The sequence below is a fragment of the Cyprinus carpio genome, chromosome B24 (genome assembly GCF_018340385.1).
Source record: "Cyprinus carpio isolate SPL01 chromosome B24, ASM1834038v1, whole genome shotgun sequence".
Lineage (NCBI taxonomy): Eukaryota > Metazoa > Chordata > Actinopteri > Cypriniformes > Cyprinidae > Cyprinus > Cyprinus carpio.
Genome location: NC_056620.1, coordinates 16,885,279 through 16,898,003, shown reverse-complemented (window position 1 = coordinate 16,898,003; position 12,725 = coordinate 16,885,279). Strand labels below are relative to the sequence as shown.

Sequence of the window (12,725 nt, the reverse complement as noted above, 5' to 3'; positions counted from 1 at the left end):
TTTCCATCGCTGTCTCATCTGTTACCTGTTCCTCCTGTTGAATCACCAGTCAAACTAGTTTCAGACACCCCTGAGTAGATTGAGATTTCTGCATCCATCCTTGGGTCTGTCAAACCAGTTCCAGACACCCGTGAGTTGACCAAAGTTGTCCCTGATCTAGTCAAGTCAGTTCCAGATAGCCCTGAGCTGCAGCCATTCCTGAACCAAGTCAAGATAGTTTCAGACACCCCTGAGTTGACTGAAATTGCCGCAGCTATCTCTGGGTCAGACAAACCAGTTCCAGGCACCCCTAAGTTGACCTAAACTGCTGTGGCTTTCCTTGTCATAGTCAAGTCTGTTCCAGTTATTCCAGATTCGACTGACTGCAGCCATCACTGTGTCAATCAAACTAGTTTCAGACACTTCAGAGTTGACAGAGACCACTGCAGCCATCCTTGCCTCAGTCAAGTCTGGTCCAATCATGCCTGAGGTGACCAGTCTGCTGTGGCCATCCTTGCTTCAGTTAAACCTATTCTAGTCACCTCTGAGTTGGCCAAGAACACTGCAGCTATCAGTGTAAGTCAAGTCAGTTCCAGGCAATCTTGAGTTGATTCGGACTGCCGCAGTCATTCTAATGGCAGTCAAGTCACTTCCAGTCATTCCTGTGTCGACCCGGACCATTGTAGCCACCTCTGTGTCCATCAAGACAGCTTCACTTAACTCTGTGTTGGCTGGTCAATATTTGGTAAAACCCTCAGTTGTGGAGGAGAAGGAGGGGACATGCACCTCAACTTATTTGCCTTTCTTCTTAAGTTTCAACCCGTAGGTCCAACAGGACCTCAGTGAAGAGGTTTCAAGCTCTGTGAGTCCAGAGGTGTCTAGTTTGGTGGCCTTGGTCTCAGAGCTTCTTGTTACAGTTACAAAGCATTTTCCTGAGCCGCCCAGTCTATTTGATTTGTCTATTGAAATTATGCCAGAGACTGTTCCAACTTGTCACGCCACGCCTACAGATGTTGTTCATTCCAGTCATGCCCATTGTGATTGCTCCTGCCTGTCATGTAACGTCCACAGAACTTGTTATTGTCTTGCCTGTTATGTCAAATCCAGAGAAATGGTTCCTGCAGTCATGTCACATCATGTTCATGGAGACTATTCCTGTCTGTCATGTCACGCCTTAAGAGGTTATTCCTACCTTTCATGTCTTGGTAATATAAAGTTTTCCTGCCTGTCCTATCACACCTACAGAGGTTGTTCCCACCAGTTAGGTCATGGCCATAGACAGTGTTCTTGTCTGTCAAGTTATGGTCATATACAATGTTCCTGTCTGTCCTTGTGCCCTCAGAGGTTCTCCCTGCAAGTTGTCCACATAGAGATTGTTCCCGTGTTGTCGAGCCTGCAGAGTTGGTTCCTGCTAGTCAAGTTTTGTCCACTGAGAACATACCAGACTAGCTCTCGGCTGTTTCTGATGAGTCTTGGAGGATGTTCCTACTAGTTGTGTTTCACCCAAAGAGGCTGTTCTTTTCAGTTTTGTTCTTGAAGATTGATCCTATCTGTCTTTCTAAGCCCACAGAGGTTGTTCCTGCTAGTCAAGTTGCTCCCACTGAGATCATACCAGATCTGCTCGAGTCCCTCAGAGTATGCTCCTGCTAGTTACGTTCCACTTGTAGAGGCTGTCCCTGAGCATCTTGCTCTCCCTGTCATGACCACTAAAGACATTCCTGTGCAGTCTGCTCCAGTCCCAGTGCTGCCTGCTTATTACCCTGACTTCATTTGTGCCCTCTCCCCACTTTCTGCACTATCTGGCTGCAACTGTCCTGCATCTATGGTCTGGTCCATTGGGAGGGGGTAGTGTCAGGTACAGTGCTCTGGCACTCCATTTGTCTTGTCTTGTTTTTGTTTCTCGTGTCCATTGTCTTGTGTCAGCACATCGCTTTGTTGCTGTTTTTGTCAGCCATTTGCCATTCTAGTCCCTCCTCGTTGTTTTCTCTTTACCACACCCCCTTGTTAGTCCTTGGCTGTATTGCAGTTCATTTTTTTTTATACCCTTCACTTGCAAACTTCCCTCAGTCTCATTTACTCGGATGTACATCATTGATTACGTTGCATGAGTGCCCACTTCTGGTGCAACCCTTGGAATGGGATGAACTGGAACATCTTAAGCCCTTGAAATCCGCTATGGAGTTGATTTGTTTTTTTGTTTGTTTTTTTTTCCCTTACAAATTTGTTTGGTGCAGCATTCTGTGTGTGTGTGTAGGTATGTTTGGGCTGTTATAAATGTTAAAAAAACATAATTTAGATATTATAGCGTTGTTTGGGGTGGGGATAAATTTCCTCTCCTGACCTGTTTCTTTTGAATTCCTCACTACCCTCTTGAGACTGTCTGTCTTGTAAATAAATATTGTTACTCTCTCTGCAGTTGGGTCCTGCTTCCAGATCTTTTACATAATCAGATACAGATTAAACAATGTATTTGTACAGTGAAAAGTGGAAGTCCTACTAGATTTGAGTATGTCTAAATCCACACAAGGGATGGGTGAATACTTCAGTATGTTCTTCAGGATTAATATTCCATTCATTCATACATTTATGTATCTGTTTGTTTATTTTATTTTATCAGGTTATTTCCAGTAACTCCAAATTCAAATCTAACTGCAATACACACCTAAGCACACAACATTTTTATTGGTTAACCACACTAGGGTTAAAAAAACAAACAAAAAAAAACACAACCTTGGAGAAGTGAAAAAATAATTTATACCACATAATGTAAAGTGAGATGAAGCCCAGGTGAACGGTAAAAAAAAAAAAATGTTTTATAAAATCAGGTATATATATATATGATCAAACTCCTCTATAAAAAAACCTTCAGAATATATAAAACTCTAAACTTTTAGAGTAAATGCTGCTAAAGTGGAAATTTTTGCTTGAAAAATGATTCTTTGAAAAAAAAAAAAACGGCTTTAAAGATCTGTACTGAAATTGAAATCTATAGGAGGGGGGGGGGGGGGGGGGGGGGGGGGAGAGAGAAATTTTGGATAATTCATAAAAGCCAAAATATTAAAAAACTGACAGAAGCATGAAAAAAAAAAAAAAATCTGTGTTTCTGCCAGTGGCAAAATTTATAAACATATGTAAAAAATATTCATGTGGTTCATGTGAACGACTTCTTAGTTCATCCTGTCCATTCCAGTGTGATGTTGTATTTTGCACTGATTCTGTTTTAAATGTTGATGTGGCATTTATGGGATGGGCTGTCGTTTCATTTGCTTTCTTGTCCACAAATTGCATGGCTCTTTTCACCCAAAGCTTTCGTGGATTAGAGCAAAAAGTTAAACCATTGACTGTTTTAAATCTGTAAATAGATAACAGTAATAACTAAGCACAACAACTCAAATAATATACAAATGTACAGATGTTGATTTATTTAACTGTATATAAGTACCATGTGATTTGGTATCAAAAATTTAAGGGTAAACATGTCAATGCAATAAATTAAGGCCTGACAAAAAGAACAAGCATTCCGACATCTTAGCTCAGATTTATTATGAAATGTACATAGTCTATAATAGTGTATACAATCTCATGAGAAAAACTCACTCAATGGCATCAATATGGCAGATGTCTGCTTTAAGTATCTTGTAATGTTTGATATCTTCCTTGCTAAGAACAGTTTCTGATGTTTTCAGACAAGGGCAAAATGAATGGCCAGTTGCTACAAACACCCAAAGGAAACAAAAACATTTTTAGCATCTCACATTCTTTTTGCCAAGACTGTTTAAATGAAATATATATTGAAATATTAACTGAAATAACTGTAAACTGACCAGGTGCAATAAATAAATAAATACAGACTTGTGTTAACAAATGGAAGTAGTTCATGTAAAATAGTTATTAATTCATCCTCACCATTCCAGTCTGATGTTTTAATAAGTGTTGACCCCCTTTTAAATGTTGATGTGGGGTTTATGAGAAATGCTGTCTTTTCAAAAGCCTTTACTGTATCTTCACATATTGCATGGCATTTATTGCCGAAGAGCTTTGTGGATCAGCACAAATGAAATGACCTTTGACTGTTTTAAATCTGTTAATAATCGTAATATGACGTTTATTGTTGACGATGTATTTTGGTATCAAAATGAGTAAAATTGTCATCGTACTAAAATAAAGACATATTAGCTAAGATTGATCATGAAATTTATTGTTGAAAGGCTGAGTTCTATCGCAACATAAACGTATCCATAAGAAACTCACAAAATGGCATCAATATGTCAGATGCCTGCTTTTTGTATCACGTAACTTTCAATATTTTCCTTGCGAAGAACCCAATTTGATGTCTTGAGAAAAAAAGGCAATTTGACAGGCCACTTAGGCCTACTACAAACATCCAAAGGAAACAAAAGCATTTTTAACACAGACATTAATTTCTACAACACAATTAAAAAATATAAAATATTAATAATTTTATTAATAATTCATAAGGATTTTTTTTTTTGTTTGTTTGTTTTTTTACAAATATTATGGCCAGGCACAAGTGACTTGAGCAAGCAGTATTATGGCCAGGCACAGCAAAAGGGTTTTCGACACAGAGCTCATCTTCTCTTGTGAGTCTGATGTGTATTAATTTGCCTCACTGCAACTTGTACTTTTATGAAGACTCACAAGCAGGAAAACGAACATCAGAACTTCCTTCCACAGATGTGACCTTCACAAAACCTTCCTGTGAGTGTTCCTGTGGCTCCTGTGGTTTTAGTGGTAGAGCATTGCGTTAGCAGCGCAAAAGGTTGTGGGTTTGATTCCCAGGGAACACATGTTAGGTAAAAAATTTTAGTAATAAAACACAAAAACTCCCATAACATAAAACCATCATCTAAAAGAGTAAAAGTAAATGTAAAATAAAGAAACATCCTAGAAACTTGCCAATAAAAAACAACTGATAATAATCACCATTTCTGCACCTTGCATCATGCGAATGCCCTGAGATAAGATTTATAGATACACTTACATAGCGGTGCTATGTTTCACCCATTTTACTTAAACAAAAGAGCCCCGTCCCCATCATCAGGCCACACACACACACCAGGGTCAGAAATTAATGGTAGGGAAATGGCACCAAAATTATTAAAAACATCCCTAAAATTCAAGAAAAGAGTTTTTGTTATCTTTATTTATTACATACAATATAGTTACATAATATCACATAAGAGAGGGTGCTGTTTTTTTCCAGAATATCAGCATGATTGCAAGTGTAATATCAATTTTGTACAACTTTTTAATAAACAAGAAAGTTGATATTAGATGACTTTCAGACTCAAATTCAAGTTTCAGTTCAGTTTCCAGTGCGATGTTGTATTTTGTATTTCTTGATGTTGACATTTTGTTGTAAAGTAAAAAAAAGTAGTAAAAAAATAATTCAGTGCACTAAAATAAGGCCTGGACAAAAGAACTAGTATTCTGACACTTTAGCTTAATTTATCATGAAATATGGTGTTAATACAGTAGTTGTCTGAGGTCTATCACAGTATATTTCCATTAGAAAAAAGAGAACTCACTGATTGGCATCAATAGGGCAGAGGCCTACTTTTTGTATCCTGTAACTTTTTATTTTTTTATTTTGTGTGTGTGTGTGTGTGTGTGTGTGTGTGTGTGTGTGTGTGTGTGTGTGTGTGTGTGTGTGTGGACAGCAGTTTGTGATGTAAGATAAGGGGAGATTGAATTGCGAGGTACTATGAAAATCCCAAATGAAACAAACAAAAATAAATAAACATTCTTTTAGCCAAGATCATTTAAATAAGAAAAAAAGAATCATTTATTTGAATGAATGTGAAGCTTAAATATGGAGAAAATTAAAATAACATATACAAATACTCAAAGCTTCTTACTTTGGCAGGTGACTTGATCAAGCAACATTGTAGCCAGCAGAAGGGTTATAGACACACACCTCATATTCACTCTTGTGAGTCTGATGCATGTTAATTTGGGTCACCACAACTTGCACTTTTATGAACACTCGCAAGCAGGAAAACGAACATCAGAACGTCCTCCCACAGAAGTGTCAACTTACAAAACCTTTCTGTAAACTAAGAAACATTCTAGAGACTTGACAATAAACAACAAATTAATATTTATGCATCTTGCATATTGTTAATTCCAGTTGGTTAGACTGAAACGGGCCTACACTTAAAAAGAGCCCCGCATCATCAGGCCACAGATACACCATAGCTGGAAATTAATGGGAGCCTGGGGAGACAATGCCAACAAAATTATTTAAAAAATTATTAAAAACTCAAGATTTGGGGCAAGATCCATCCATCTATCCATTTTCTATACCGCTTTATCCTCTGTCACACTTTGAGGATGGAGCCTATCCCAGCGTCTTGGGCAACACCCTGAACACACATTCACACCTACGGACAATTTATAGTTTAAATTTTCCTACACATTTTAGGATTGTGGGGGAAAACCAGAGCACCCAGAGTTGACCCATGCAAACATTGTGTAAAAATGACCCTGTACATTATGTGTTTTATATTTATAAAATTCAATATGTTAAGTAATTTCACACAAACAAGGGTGCTGTTTTTCCCTGAATAGCAGCATGATAGCAAATGTACAACAGATTTTGTTCAATGAGACGTTAATATTTAACGACATTTAAACTCAAATTCAATACTCTATTTTGCAAACAAAAATATTTAACTGGCATAAAAAGGTGTTACACTGCACTGATTAGCCACACCATTAAAACCACTCACAGGTGAGGTAATAACATTGATTATATTGTCACAACAACACCTCTCTAGGGTTGGGATATATTAGGCAGCAAGCGAAATTCAGTTCTTGAAGTTCATGTGTTGGAAGCAGGAAAAATGGGTGAAAGAATGCCAAATGACTTGACATGGCTCGAAAATTAATGGTCAGACAACTGGGTCAGAGCATCTCCAAAATGGTAATTCTCAAGGGGTGTACCTTGTATGCAGTGGTTATTACCTACTAAAAGTGGAGCAAGGAAGGACAACCATAGTCAGGGTCTTGGGTGGCCAAGGCTCACTGATGGAGAGAGAAGGCTTGTCTGCCTTGTCTGATTGCATAAAAAGCTACAGTAGCTCAAATTGCTGAAAAACATAATGCTGACAATGACAGAAAGGTGTCAGAACACACAATGCATCACAGTTTGACGAGTATGGTGCTGTGTAGCTGCAGACCAGTCAATCTGGTGACCCCGGTCCACCTAGTAAGCATCAGAACTGCACCACAATGCAATGGAAAAAGGTTGCCTGTCTGTTAAATGTTTTCTTTTAGATCACCCGGATGGCCGGGTGTGTTTGTGTCATTTGCTTGAGGAAGAGACTGCAGCAGGATGCACTATGGGAAGAAGGCAGGCAGGTGGAGACTATTTTATGCTCTGTGCAATATTCTGATGGCAAGTCTTGGGTTCTGGCATTCATGTGGATGTTGCAGACCAGACCACATACACCTCTTGATGACAATGATATTCCCTGATGGCAGTGGCCTCTTTCAGCAGGAAAATGCACTCTGCCACACTGCAAAAATTGTTCAGGAATGGTTTGACGGACATGACAAAGAGGTCAAGGTGTTGCCGTGGCCTCCAAATTCTCTAGATCTCAAACCGACCCAGCATCTATGTGCCAGACCAACACATCTGATCTATGGCACCCATAGTGCACCAGAACACCCACCACACACCAGCTTATTGATGGAGAGGAGACAGAGCGATGAGGCCAATCTATAGATACTGTGTAGGGATGATGATGATGGGCAAATTTTGCCAGGATGCCAGGGTTACACTTTTATTGTTTTCAAAGAACATCTTGGGAATTTTTATAACCACATAGAGTCAGGACATCAGTTTAATGATTTATCTGAAGGACGATACTTCTTGAGTCATTATAGTGGAGTACTAGGGCCCACACAGACCACAGGGTGAGCACCCCCTTCTGGCCTCACTAGCACATCTTCCAGCAGAAGCCTAATTTTCCCCAAGAATTGTCTCTCTATACTAACCAGATTCAGCCCTGCTTTACTTCAGTGGGAAACCAGGTAAGAGCTGTAGAGTGATAGCTGCTAGCAGTGGTATCATGATGATGCATAGGCTGCTATGATATGCAACCATCATCCCAGACCACAAAAACCTGACCCAGCTTTCATTTACCTCACTGACATTTGCTCTTGTTTTAAATTAGAAATCCAAACAAGGCCCACTCATGTTATCTGACAGATATGAACATCTCCATGGTATAAACTGCTAGTCATAATATTAATGCAGTAGTCTGAACAAATGTTAAATGCAACTAGGCTCTACTGATTATTACATAAGTAAAACAGAGACATAAACTTGACTTTATGGAAAACACATTGCCCACCGACCCATTCTTTAAGCACCCACATTTTCTCACAAAACCCACCCTGTGATCTACTGCACCTCCTCTCAAACCAACATGTGTGCATGGAATGTAATGCATAATGCAAGGGGATGGGGGTTTCAGTGTGCACCACTGCAGTTCTTCACATGCACACATGTGTTGTCTTACTGTTTTTCATATGCTAATACCATATCGGAAACAAGTATTTAAATGTAAGATATTGTACATAAGTTAGATATGCTATAGTTTGTGTGACGTATTTGCACAGTGAAAGGGTAAAAACCCACACAACTACGTGAATCTGAGTGTCTTAACCCACACAAGGGTTAATGTGTGAACGTTTTACTTTTATCTTCTATCTATCCACTGACACACTCACAATCACACGTATTCATGCACACAAAGGTCAAAATTACTCAGAATTAACATTTTAACACATTTTATTAATTTTTTTTTTTTTTTTTTTTGACCTGCCATAAGGAATTTTAAAGAAAGAACAAAGAATTTTTTGAATTTTACATTCAGTTCTAAATCCATTGCAAACATAATCACGCAGCCACTTACATTTTTATTGGTTATTAACTACATTGGGAAAAACACTAACTTGAGCTTCAGGGTTATAATAGTTAACTGAATCTTAAAAACACACTTACTTGGAATAAAATAAACTTTAACTTAAATAAACTATTTCATAAAAAAGGTTGTTTTTTTTCAGCTAGTTGCCAAAATGACAGTTCTCATTTTCATTTAGTTCATCTTGATATACTAAAATAACTAAAGCTAAAATTAAATTTACTCTGATTTTAACTAAAACTAAAATAGAAAATAAAAAAAAATCATTAAAAATATTAATAAAAACTGTAATAGTATATCTGTGATGCTAAAATAATTTATAAAAAAATTATGCACTGCAATATACTTTACGCAATACAATTTAATTAACCATGTGCAAATAAAATAAAATCCAACTCAAACATCACAGACATATGTTAAAAATTTGCATAGTTCAAGTGAAGTAGTTCTCAGTTCATCCCGTTGTATTCCATTGTGATGTGGTATTCAGCACTGATGCTGTTTTAAATGTTGATGCAGAGTTTACGTGTTGTTGCCTTCTTCTTGTTGTCCATATGTTTCCTGGCATTTATTGCCAAAGGGTTTTGTGGATCAGCGCAAATGAAACGGCCTTTGAAAGTTTTAAATCTGTAAGTACATAAAAGTAACAATTTAGCATGACAATGCAACAAAAGATAAAAATACATTTACATAACGTTATGGGTAAAATGTCAATGTACTAAAATAATAAGCCTAGACAAAAAAATAAAAAATAGTATTCTGACATATTAGCATGAAATATTGTTGAATAGTTGACAGATATCACAGCATATATGACTAAATATGAAAAAATAACTCACAAAATAGCATCAATATGGCAGATGCCTGCCTTTTGAATCATGTAACTTTCAATATTTTCCTTGCGAGGAACCCGATTTAATGTCTTGAGACAAAGGCAATTTGACCGGCCACTTACTACAAACACCAAAAGGAAACAAAAGCATTTTTAACACAGACATTCATGTTGACAACACCATTTAATTCAAAATAACATCATATATTTGAATTCATTTGAATAATTAATATCAATATGGAGGTATTTCTTACTTTGGCAGGTAACTTGAGCGAGCAGCATTGTAGCCAGGCACAGCAGAAGGGTAACAGAAACACACCTCATCTTCTCTTGTGGGTCTGATGCGTATTATCTCGACTCACCACAACTCGCACTTTTATGAACACTCACAGAGGGGAAAATGAGCATCAGAGCTTCCTCCCACAAAACTGTCACCTGTCCGCTTGGAAACAAAAGACCCCCTCATCACCTCATAGGCGACCATTGTGTATAGACAGGAACATTCACAGCTTTCTTAAATTCAGTTGTTTACATGACCACAAATGCACGGCCACTGCTGATGCAGGTGTGTCTTACAGTGGAAAGTACCAAGATGTTCACATAATTAAGAATTAAATAAATAATGAATGAACTTTGCAAATGATATATTGACTGACTATTACATCAGCGAATACATTGTTTAATTTGTGTAAAGTCTGTTTCACTTTCACTGAATTGTAATGCTTCTGGTAATATATAATTAACAAATTGTTAAATTAAAAGTTATTTTATGTATTAAAATAGTAGCTTATAATATATATGTGCATATTTATTATAAGCTATTATTTTACATACCACATTTCTAGCAAAAAAATAAATTTAAATGACATTGAAAATATTCTGAAGTTGCTCTTCATGAGTTCTTTCTAACGTGGTAAAATTGAGAGTCAGTGTTGGTTTCCTGCAGTCTGCTGGTGTGGTTAGTGTTTAGAAGGGGCTGCTGTGTCAAAGTCTCTGTGGTCATTCACCGAACTCGGGGGGAAATACGCATTAAGCATACATACAGCCTTTTTCCAAGTACAGAGGACACAATTTCTAATAATCAAACCCATTAAGTCATATGTGAGTGTTTCATCTGGAAATAATGTGATGTTGAATGTTCCTCATAAAAAATAAAAACAGAAAAACTTTTTAAACTGTTTTAAGCTCAGATTTTTATGTGATTTATACACATTGAAAAAAAAAAATCTTTTCCAGTTACCAAACAGTAGAAATTGGAGTATTTAGGTTTGAAGGCCTTAATATTGTCAGATAACCTTAAACCTTACTTCTAACCCTAAAGTCAGTACACTCTCAGTAATAAAGGTACAAAAGCTGTCACTGGGGCAGTATCTTTTGAAAAGGTACACTTTTGTACCTATTAGGTTCTAATATGTAAACTTTAAGTACTAATATGTATCTTTAAGGTACCAAAATGTACCCTTAAGGTACAAATATGCACCTTTTGAAAGGGTACCGCCCAAGTGACAGCTGTTGTACCTTTATTTCTGAGAGTGTACATGTTGTTAAGTAATGTTAATTACACTGTAACAAGGATACCGTTAAAATAAGGTGTAACCAAATATTTGCAGAAAGCAAAGCTGGTGAGTATAATAAGCGGGCATCTTTTGACGTGCATCTACAGCTGTGTCTGACAGACTAGTGAAAGTCATTGTGGTGTACTGCAACATCATGTGACCTTTAGCATGTTCTGTGTAAAGATCAGATGAGGCTCGGCAGGGACTACAAGTGGCCCACAAAACTTTTCCTTCCTCACAAAACCTACATAAGGCTCTAAGACACATTCATATGTAGAGCAACTGCAATAAACAAATAAATACAGATGCAGCATTTTGCAAACCATCTAAATGAAGAGTGGCACGCTATCGATGAATGCGAGCATATGTGATTTCCGTTGAGCTAGATTGATTGCTTGATTGACTGATAGGTTAGCCTTTTCTCATACCTGACAGGAAATTTCTTTGCAGCAACTCCAAGCATGGACCAGACATTATGCACTTTGACAAGCAATATAAATGACACAATATGCAAAACAGCAAACTACAGATTGTGGGGTAACATCTGAAGGCACATGAAGCCGTGGAAACGATTGGATTCTACAGTAGAAGAGGTTTCACTCACTGATCTATGATATAGAACATATAAAGATCAGTGGTTTCACTGTATAAAGCTGGAAACAGCCAGACATGATACTTTTTAAAACCCCAATCTTGATGCCTGAGCTATAAATGTCATGTGATTAATTACCATTGAGCCACAAGAAAATGAGGTCATGACCACAGTGACACCACAAAAGCGCATATACTATATATAACATAATGTCATTAATGCAGTTTATGGTGCTTGAAAATTATATGACTACCTGAATAATGGTGTAGTTACAACATCAACCACCAGGGGATTGTTGATGGAATAGGAACTAAATAGAAGCTATTTTAATAGCCATTGAATTGAAAATGCACAGATGAGAGTTAAAATATGATTATTTAACCTCTTAAGACCCTGCGGCCTCATGTGAGGACATTATATTTTTGTGAATTTCTCTGAGACTGTACATGCCACAGTTGTAAGTCTGGATGTCATGTACAGAGCACATTCAGGGCTTTTTAGAGATGTTTCCACTCCCTCTCCTTGGTCATCAAATATGTCTGAAATTAATTTAGTGACACTCTTATGGAAATATGATAATATTTTGTAATTATCATTTAAATCTAATTTTTAAATTGTGTGTCATAATTCAGCATCTCAGGAAAATGTTATGGGGTTTCAAATCAAACTATGACTTTCTGTTACGAAACAGGACGTTGATTTCATACATGTACTCATATGAGGACACCGGGACTAAAAGCATGTTTATTACCCATTTTGGGAGATATAACAAATGAATAACGAAGGAAATTATATTTCAATATTCTATGAAA

General features: G+C 37.2%; 1 long non-coding RNA gene across 1 annotated transcript; it reads right to left on the bottom strand.

The window, feature by feature from the left end:
- Positions 1 to 9,274: 9,274 nt before the first annotated feature.
- Positions 9,275 to 10,095, bottom strand: LOC109050147. The gene is made up of 3 exons (XR_006158476.1): positions 10,020 to 10,095; positions 9,773 to 9,887; positions 9,275 to 9,560 (listed from the first exon to the last, which is right to left on the bottom strand). It is a non-coding gene; the product is annotated as an uncharacterized LOC109050147 (long non-coding RNA).
- Positions 10,096 to 12,725: the final 2,630 nt, after the last annotated feature.